We start from the raw sequence: 10305 nt of genomic DNA, 5'->3' as shown, positions 1-10305 counted from the left end.
TTTAATCACCAAAATTTAACTTTTTTGATAAATGTTTAGGGTTATAATGAAAAATAAACCAATGCTAATAAAATGACAGTTGCAGGGAATGTTGCTGAGTTTCTTGTTTGTGGTTTGAACACTGAAAGGCCCCACCTTGTTATGGTCATAATATTTGGCCTCACTCTTTTCTTATGCTGAGGACACTCACCATTTAGGGTGAGAACAACTGAAAGGTATTCCTCATGGAAGGAGCTCTTGTATAGCAGTAAGCTGGGGGATGGTGGTTCGGAAGCTCAGTGTGGCTGTCTGTCTGGTCAGCATGACCTCTTTAGGAAATAAAGCTGCAGAGAAGCTGGAGTTCTTATTGAAGGTGTAAGTGTACTGTTATTGAAAACTGTAGATCACCAAGGTGCCCATTCCAAAGTATGTCAAAATCTCTGGAATGACACAGTTTTGCTATGTTAGGAATATGTATGTGCCAGACTTGCTTTATGTATATTTTTAAAGTGTCTCTAATCCTTAAATATCTCAAGAGAAAATAATCATGGCATGTTTGGTGCTTTTTTAAACTTTTAAATTTTAAAGATTTTTAAAGAGGAATATAAAATATAGATAACTAAGCTCTCTCATATTCCCAGGACCCAGAATTGATTAACAATTAACATCCTATTATTGCCCCCAAAACGCTTCATCTTTGATTTGGATGAAGGTGAATCTCCAGTAGAACTGTGTAATTTCTATGCTACTGCTTTCCTCAGGGTGTTGCACAGATGATCCTCTGAGAAATCCGGAAAGCACTGTCACCAGATCCAACAGAAGCAGCCACAGGCATCTCAAGAATGGAATCCTATCTCCTCCTAAAGTAAATGGGTTTGGGACGGAAACAATTCTATTTTAAATAATCAGACAGAATTGCCTTATACTTTCCTAAGAGTGCCAAATACCAGAATGATCTCTGTAGTCTGTGATCTCCCACAGTTTCTCCGTGACCTGCTCCATGGGCACACCCACCTTGTGTGTAGACAGCCCATCATATGTGGCTGCTGCTGCTGTGTCCTGCGTCCTGCACACCCTGGCTCTGCTCCTGGCATGGCTGTGGCTCCTTCTTCCAGCTTCTGGGGAGTGATGACAGAGAAGTCCTGGATAGAGCATATTCACAAGAGACGAGATCAAAGCTAGAATACATGTGTTTCATTTTGCCTGTTTTGGGGGAGCTGGGGTCATGGAGGTTTCCATGTGAACATGCAGAGTTACCAGAGGCACTAATAAGCCAACAGGCCTGATGGCTCTGTCCTTGCGTTTTCTCATTCGCTGATCAATTTTAATGATCTTAGCTTTCTGTAAAGTAGGTATAGATAAAACTCTTGCTAACAAGTGATATAATATTTCAGATGATTCTTTATAGCTGTGGTCTTATTTAAACACCATATCAAAGAGACATAACTCAGAGGTAATATAATTTTTATCACTTTTTTCCCAATTATAAGATACATTTCTTTTTCAAGTTAATTATTCTTAATGAAATATAGATTCCCAGGGCAGACAATGTTGTTTTTAACCCATGCAGCTAACTTTCCCATAAAACACGGACATATATTGTTAGTGGGCCAAGACAGTTCCTCTTGCTACTACTTACTGTCCCTTTGGCAGAGCAGAGGTCCTAGCAGGTAAGCCACTTCAGAACACGGCCGGTGTGCGTCTGTCCTCGCAACCCGAGTGGTCACAGGAGCTCCTTATGGGAAAGAACTTCTGTGTCACTGGCCTTAGGAAGCAAATACAACTACCTTAATGTTATTCTGAACAACATACAGTAAATAATAGCCTTTCATTGCAGTTCAAGAGGTATTGAGTTACATTTGTAAATACATAATGTAAACCAAAAATACAATTCTAAGCCCACTGGCCATCTGAATGGACCCCTCCTCTGGGCAAGGGCATTCCAAGGCTAACCTGAGGGACTGGTTCAGGTCATGATGGAGAGCAGGAAGTGCCTCATTACACCCTCCTCCCTTTTGGAATTCCCAACGGAACAAACTAAGTCTGCTAAGAAACATTTTCAATCTCCTCTCTGAAGCCTGCTACCTGGACGCTTCACCTGCATGATAAACTTTGGTCTCCACAACCCCTTATCATCATAACCCAGACATTCCTTTCTACCAATTCCAAGTCTTCCAGTTAATAACTTAACTCTTTCAACCAATTGGAAATCAGAAAATTGTTCCATCTACCCATAATCTGGAAGCCTCCCCTTCCCCGCTTAGTGCTGCCTTTCCAGACTGAACCGATGTACACCTTACATGTATCTGACCTCGTCTCATGTCTCCCTAAAATGTATAAACTAGGATGTGCCCCAATAACCTTGGGCACATGCTCCCAGGATCTCCTGAGGGCTGTGTCACGGACCATTGGTCACTCATATTTGGCTCAGAATAAATCTCCTCAGATATTTTACAGAATTTGACTCTTTTCATCATCCATAATAGCAGGGAAATCAAGCTGCTCATGTGAACACGTACAAACATAGTAATGTATTTAGTGAGGTCATCTGAGGGCCAGTGTTCACTGTTCATGAACCTGACCACAGAAAAGGAAGTGGTCATGGGTGCAGGTGTGAGATTACATTCTCCATGCAATTAAGCAGGTCACTGCTCTTTCCAATGTAGACACTGCATAAAACTTAAATGCAGTTACCATGCAAGGAATAGCAATCTGCCTTCACCAAAAAAACACCTGACTGAGATTTAGGATTTGGCCGGGCTCGGTGGCTCACGCCTGTAATCCCAGCACTTTGGGAGGCGGAGGTGGGCCGATCACAAGGTCGGGAGACCGAGACCATCCTGGCTAACACAGTGAAACCCTGTCTCTACTAAAAATACAAAAAAAAAAAATTAGCCAGGCGTGGTGGCGGGCGCCTGTAGTCCCAGCTACTCAGGAGGCTGAGACAGGAAAATGGAGTGAACCCGGGAGGCGGAGCCTGCAGTGAGCCGAGATCACGCCACCGCACTGCAGTCTGGGCAAGAGCAAGACTCTCTGAAAAAAAAAAGATTTAGGATTTCAGTTATCAGAACTTTATTGCTAAAGTCTTAAGAGATTCCTATTGTGATTATTAGGCATTTCCTTACTCATTGATGTTACAAATTTAAAAACAAAAAAATACTGATTCAAGAGCAAGATGAACGTATGATACGATGCACTCTTTTTTTTTTCTTTTTGAGATAGAGTCTTGCTCTGTCGCCCAGACTGCAGTGCGGTGGCGTGATCTCGGCTCACTGCAAGCTCCACCTCCTGGGTTCATGTCATTCTCCTGTCTCAGCCTCCTGAGTAGCTGGGACTACAGGCACCTGTCACTATGCCCGGCTAATTTTTTGTATTTTTAGTGGAGACGGGGTTTCACCTTTTTAGGCCCTTTCTTTTGTACCCTTGTATTTCCGTTTTGTGCTTTTGTGGAAAAGCAATTTTTGTACCTCGTGTTTAGGGCCTAAAAAGTGCAGCATGCACATAATGATAACATCTAAAGAAAAAAGAGAAAGAAACAGAAAAAAGAATTGAAGCAATAAGGACTGATAATTTTCCCCAAATTAATGAGACACCCAAGCACATATCCAGGAATCTCAGAGCTTGCCAAGCAACATAAATACCCCAAAATTCACACCTGAGCATATTATATTCAAACCAGAAAAAAAATTAGACAAGGAAAAAGCCTTGAAAGGAGTTATAGGAGGAGAAGCTCAACACCTAATTATAGAGAAACATTTATATACCTGAAGGCTTCCTCTGCAAATAAGCACTTTGGTCTCCACATTACTTTATCTTAACCCACACATTTCCTTTCTATTGATCCAGATCTTTAGATAAACTCAACCAATTGTCAACCAGAACAAATTTAAATCTACCTATAGCCTGGAAGCCCCACTTCCAGTTGTCCCACTTGGGACAACTTCAACTAAACCGATGTATTTTTTCATTTCTAAAGCTTTATTATTTTATGTTTTTAAGTTCATACAGTCATACATCACTTGATGGGAATTCATCTGAGAAATGCATCATTAGATTTCTTTATATGGGAACATCTTAGAGTATTTACACAAACCTAGACGGAATAGCCTACCTACCTAGGCTATATGGTATGGCCTATTGCTCCTAGGCTACAACTCTGCACAGCATGCTACTGTACCACATACTGTATGCTACTGTACCACAAAAATACAATGATATTTGTACGCCTAAATGTATCTAAACATAGAAAAGGTACAGTAAAAATACAATGTTATAATCTTACAGTTCTGTAGTCCTATGTGCAGCCTTCATTGACTGAAATGTCATTATGTAGTACATGACTGTACTTAAATTATTTGGCCCCAAAAATGAGAAGGTAAATATTTCCTGCCTGGCCTGTTTTAATGCAAGGTTGTCTCCTTTCAGGCTCAGGTATTCCAAAAGAGAAGTTTGAATCAATGTACTCCTATTATAAACTCTTCAAATACCATTAGAGTGACCTGAAAAAGAGTTTCATTCACTTTCTGAAGCAATAACTTGGGCACTGACCAATCTCATTTACAAAGTGCAATAAGTTACTACTAGCTACTGAGCCTCCTGCTCATCTGGAACTCACCCTGCACTTCATTTCACCTATAAAGATGCTGCTGATGTGGACCTGGGGTTGCTGAAGATATGGAAGTTTTCACTTTTGAGGGCAGTTGTTAACAGAAGTACAGGTAACCTGGATTTAACAATTCCATTTTGATCCATGTTCTCAATTTAAGTCAACACTTTGAAAAGTTTCTCTTAGCTCCTATCAGTCATAGGTAGAACAAAGTCCCTATTTCCTATTCTTGCAGACATAGCTGTCCAGTCATTCCTCAAAACCTTTCCCAAAGATGGCTTTCCCATGAAGCTAATGAAACTTAAATTCACAGCTTATCACTTGTCCTCACAGGACCCTTCCAGGCCTGGGAGGGGCCCTAGCAATGTGTTCACCTCATCATTTTATCTTTTCCTTAAAGAGGACCTGTCAAATCACATAAGCACCAAGTCCACCAGAACTGAATCCTCCCCTGCCATTTTCCTCCCCCACTAGTGGCCACCAGGCACTGCCCAAGCAGAAGGTTGGGATGATCTTGTGGGTAATGGTGGTTCTGCTACCCACAGTTCTGGTATTGTAAATCAGCCACACTAGAAGATTGAGGTTTTTGCTTCAAAAGATGAACTTAATATAAAACCCAAATTAGGATATGAGGTCTGAAAAAGGATGTTTATTCTGATTTATAAAATTATTTATATGAAATGTTCTATGATTTTTTTTTTTTTTTGAGACGGAGTCTCGCTCTGTTGCCCAGGCTGGAGTGCAGTGGCGCAATCTTGGCTCACTGCAAGCTCTGCCTCCTGGGTTCACGCCATTCTCCTGCCTCAGCCTCTCCAAGTAGCTGGGACTACAGGCGCCCGCCACCACGCCCGGCTAATTTTTTTGTATTTTTAGTAGAGAGATGGGGTTTCACCGTGGTCTCGATCTCCTGGCCTCGTGATCTGCCCGCCTCGGCCTCCCAAAGTGCTGGGATTACAAGCGTGAGCCACCGCACCCGGCCGAAATGTTCTATGATGTTAATTACACATTTATTAGTTCCTCTTCATTGAAAAGAATAGAGTTGCACTAGATAAAGTCTCTCTTATATGGCATGATACATAATAATCAATATCCCTTAGAACAGTGGTTCTTAACTAGAGGTGATTTTGTTTCCCAGGGGATACTTGGCAATGGCCACACACATTTTCGGTTGTCACAACTTGGGGAGTGGCGTAGTGTGTGGTGCTCCTAGCATCTTGGGGGTGGAGGCCAGGGATGCTGATTAGCATCCTACAATGCACAGGATGGCAGCCCACAATAAAAAATTATCTGGCCCAAAACATCAGTAGTGCCCAGGTTGAGAATCGCTCCTTAAAATAATGGACAGGTATAGATAAAGAAGCAAGGATTCTCTCTGCAAACGATAAAGCTTTAAACTTTGGAGTAAAGTGTATGACGGCCAAGCTGACAGGTGGCTTACAGAGAGCCACTGTCTGACTTCAACCACCACATCATGATAAAAAGCAATGAAGCCGGCCGGGCGCAGTGGCTCACGCTTGTAATCCCAGCACTTTGGGAGGCCGAGGCGGGCGGATCACGAGGTCAGGAGATCGAGACCGCGGTGAAACCTCGTCTCTACTAAAAAATACAAAAAAATTAGCCGGGCGTGGTGGCGGGCGCCTGTAGTCCCAGCTACTTGGAGAGGCTGAGGCAGGAGAATGGCGTGAACCCGGGAGGCGGAGCTTGCAGTTAGCCGAGATTGCGCCACTGCACTCCAGCCTGGGCGACAGAGCGAGACTCCGTCTCAAAAAAAAAAAAAAAAAAAAAAAAAAAGCAATGAAGCCTCTAGACTTTCATGAATCATGGGACTGTAAGGACCCTCGCCAGGACTGGCTAAGTGAGAAGGTGCTGGTTTCAGGAGCACCACTGAAAGCACTTTGCCTCCCCACTTGTCTGTGCCTGATATCCTCTCACGTTGAGCACAGCCTTTCATTCCATAATGAGGCTTAAAGTGCAAAGACCCCCAGAAGAGAGGACACAGTGACCTACATTCATATTCAAGAGAAAGTGACTCATGACGGACTGGTTTTCTCGAGACCAGTTTTCATACAGCAAAAGACTCTGAACAGCTGAAAATAATGGAGAGGAAGAGAGGACAGCAGGCCGTGATGAGGCCAGGAAGGAGTGAAGAAATGGGCAATAGAGGTCACTGAAATAAGTGTCACCTATTCTACCAAGTCTTTCTCTCTGAGCCTGCAAGGAGGGAAGGATGCAGAGAAAAAAGTCACATTCTTGGCCATGAAGATTATAGTCAAGTTCAGCTCAGGTGAAAATCACCAGAAATGCCTGAAAGAATGGTGGAGACATATTCAGTGCTACCCCATGGCCAGGGCAGGGGACAAGGGCCCTTGCCAGCTGTGGGATCCTGCTAAACCTCAATCGGTTCTGGTGACACCCCCCACCTGACACCTAGCATAGTCCTTGACACACAGTAAAATGTTCAGGCAGTGCTTGTGTGTTGAGTGAATGAAAACTACTCCAGAAGATCTATCAAATCCCTAAAGTGCTCTAAAGACGGTTTGTTTTCCTTGACACCTTTGCTAACACTATTGCCCTCAATCTGGGAGGAAAGTCTTTGTTAGTTTCTTTGCCCATCTGAATCCTATTTCGTCTTGCAAAGACAGTTTGTTTTCTCTGTAAATTCTAAATGTTGGCCTCCAATGTTTTTTCCCCCTTTTCTTATAAGCACATTCATGTAGTACTTACCATATTTTCTGTGTATCTTTCATAATGGTGTGAACCCAGAAAATCCGAGACAGATCTCAGTTAATTTAGAAAGCTTATTTTGCCAAGATTGAGGACATGCATCCATGACACAGCCTCAGGAAGTCCTGATGACATGTGCCCAAAGTGGTAGGGGGACAGCTTAGTTTTATACATTTTAGGGAGACATGAGACATCAATGAATGTTTGACTACTTACAATGTTATATAGGCTTTTATCAGGGAAACATAGCCTATTGTTGTGGGAATCAGGAGACTGGAGAGACCAATCAATCTCTTAGCAGGAAAACCATTTGATTCCACCCCTAGGTCCCCAGCCATGGGTAATGATGGGATTTAAAGACTAACTCCAACGCCACTGGTACCTGTTTGGAGTGAGGGGCTGGAGGGTCAGGCTGGCCCTATCTTCATGCTTCCCCTTCCCTTTCCCTATTGGTTCCTTCCTTGTTTAGGTGATTGTCTTTTTTGTCTTTCTGTCACCAGCAGAGATTCTCTGTCCCTTTGGGCATTAAGGCTTTGCCTTATTGCCCCTTGGCTCCCTGTGATAATTCCATGGTGTTTTGTACAAAGAAATAGACTTTTCTAATGTAAGGAAACTGAATTGGAAAGAGGTTCCAGAGCAGGTCTTTTCATCATCCACCTTGCTCCTGTCTGACAAACCCTCAAGCACAGAAGTGTACCCTCAAGTGTAGACGACCAGCCCTTCCTACACCACACAAGTGGTCCAGAAAGCTTAAAATTCAGGTCAACAAAGGAGCTGGAGACTCAAGAGTCAGAAGATCATTTTCTCTCCCTTGTTTCCACATGTACCCCAAAAGTACCCTGGGCAACACTTCAGCAAAAAAGCCTTTTGTACTTAGTAGGTGCTCAGTAAATACTAAAACAAGGTCAAAGCATAGCTGCCTTGAACATAGTAGGTACTCCATAAATAACTGTTAAATTGAGAAAGTCATGGCACATCATCTTTGTACACAATAGGTGTTCAATACATATCTACTCAATATAAAATTTTGTAGTAGATCTGCTTTGCATACAGTAGGTGCTCAATAAATATCTTCTACATTAAGGTGATTGTAAGATAGGTGCCTTGCATACAATAAGCTCCCAAGAAATGGCTATTGAATGGAATAGTCGCGGACATTTTCTCTTTAGAGAACCCAGGCAGAGGTGACATTAATCAGCCCCCAGGCACAGATCCATGAATGGAAATGCACAACTCCAGGTGGCGCTTTGGAGTGTGCTGGGGAGGTGCGCGACAGTACGTGGCGAGCACCGCGCTCATTCAGGACGCTGCCGACCCACTGCTGGCTCCTGGGTATTGATTAGCAATTGGAAACCATTCTCCATCAGGGGAGGAAAACAGCCACCGCCTCTAGTTGTCACTTTGGGGACTCACTTGGAACTCCCGCCACAGCTCCCTCCCAGGGCATCCGCTCACCTGGGCTTCTCCTCCAATTCTGGAGAGTAGGTGGCAGAACAAAAGCAAAAGCCGATCGGTTTCCGATTGCTTTCCTGAGCAACAACAACCCGGAGGCGGCTGGGAGCCGGCCAGGGACCCCGCTGTGCTGTCTTTCACAGTCTGCCCTCCCCACCTGGCTAGGGCTCCCGATTGCAGAGCTGGGGAAAGCAGGGAGACCCCCACTCCCCGCTCCCCTGGAGCCCCAGACCAGCAGAGTGGGCGCTTCACTGGGTGGGGCGGCGTGAGGGTGCTGTATTAACCCTTGAAGGAGGGAAGGAGGATGGAGGGAAGGATAATAGGGGACCCCACAACCCAGATCTGAATCAAACTCGCAGTGTGAACCACCCCTGGGTGACCCCAAGAGCGGCAGGACTGTCCCGGGGTGGGGTCCCTTGGCGGGGCCCTGCCCATCCGTCCCCCTCCCCTAAACATGGTCGTGGGGGAGGAGGACACCCATGGTGGTGGGCAGGGCCGTGGGAGACCCCGCCACTCCGACACGCACTGTGTTGGCAGTGGCTTGGCCTTGGGGGTTTACTGTTAAGGTGAGGCAAGGCGGCACAGCGAATGAGGAAGTCTCATCTCTTCCTTCCTCTCCGCTTCTTCAGAGTCCGCAGGCCTCCTAGTGGCGGCAGGAGAGGAAGCTGGCTGGAGAACCGCTGACTCAGGCGGGGCCCCAGAGTGCCTTCGTCTGCAGCCACGGCCCAGCCAGCGAGCTCCTCAATATATTTCTCCAATGTATTTGATTGATGTCTCGTGTCTCCCTAAAATGTCCAGGCTGCACCTGACCACCTTGGACATATGTTCTCAGGACCTCCTGAGGGCCATGTCATGGGCCATGGTCCCTCATATTTGGCTCCAAATAAATCTCTTCAAATATTTTATAGTGTGACTCTTTTCATCAATACAAAGAAGAAAAATGTTGAACATTAGACACAAGAAAAAAAAGAATGAAGGTAAAATAAAACAGATTTAAATAGGAGAAAGACATTGATCCACTAATATAGTTGGAGATTTCACTACCTCTCTCTATTGGTATAAGGAGAGCCAGCAGGCAGAAAAGCAGGAAGTACATAATGAATTGAACAGCACCACTGAACAACTGGACTTAATTCAAAAACCGAAAATTCAGTCAGCAACTGCAGAATAGACATTTTTCTCAGGTTCACATGGAACATTCACCAAGATGGCCCATATTCTGGAATTTAAATACATTTTAACAAATTTGAAAGAACAGAACTAATACAAAATATGCTCTCAGACTAACATGGCACCAATTCAGAAATCATTAATGGAAAGATAGCTTGAAAACCCACAAATACTTGGAGGTTAAACAACACGCCTCTATCAAATGTAAGGATCCAAGTTGTTTCAAGATATGTTAAAATTATTTCTAATTAAGTAAAAATATAACATCAAAATTTGTGGAATGCAGCAAAAGACTAGAAGAAATTTATACTACTGAGTACATGTAATACAAAAAATATATATATATTCTGTGTCTAAACCTTAGAAAACTAAAA

The 10305-nt window shown here is 43.9% G+C and overlaps 1 long non-coding RNA gene across 1 annotated transcript in view; it reads right to left on the bottom strand.

Moving 5' to 3' along the window:
* The window catches only part of LOC129462024 (uncharacterized), an 85252-nt gene continuing 74947 nt past the window's right edge, over positions 1-10305 (bottom strand). The window contains exons 4-6 of the long non-coding RNA XR_008650752.2: positions 1619-1744; positions 994-1121; positions 1-839 (exon numbers count right to left, since the gene is read on the bottom strand). This is a non-coding gene — a long non-coding RNA (uncharacterized lncRNA). The remainder of the gene's footprint in view (positions 840-993; positions 1122-1618; positions 1745-10305) is intronic.

This window comes from Symphalangus syndactylus, chromosome 14 (assembly GCF_028878055.3).
Source record: "Symphalangus syndactylus isolate Jambi chromosome 14, NHGRI_mSymSyn1-v2.1_pri, whole genome shotgun sequence".
Lineage (NCBI taxonomy): Eukaryota > Metazoa > Chordata > Mammalia > Primates > Hylobatidae > Symphalangus > Symphalangus syndactylus.
Note: the sequence above shows the minus strand (reverse complement) of the source record. Positions and strands in the feature narration are given on the sequence as shown.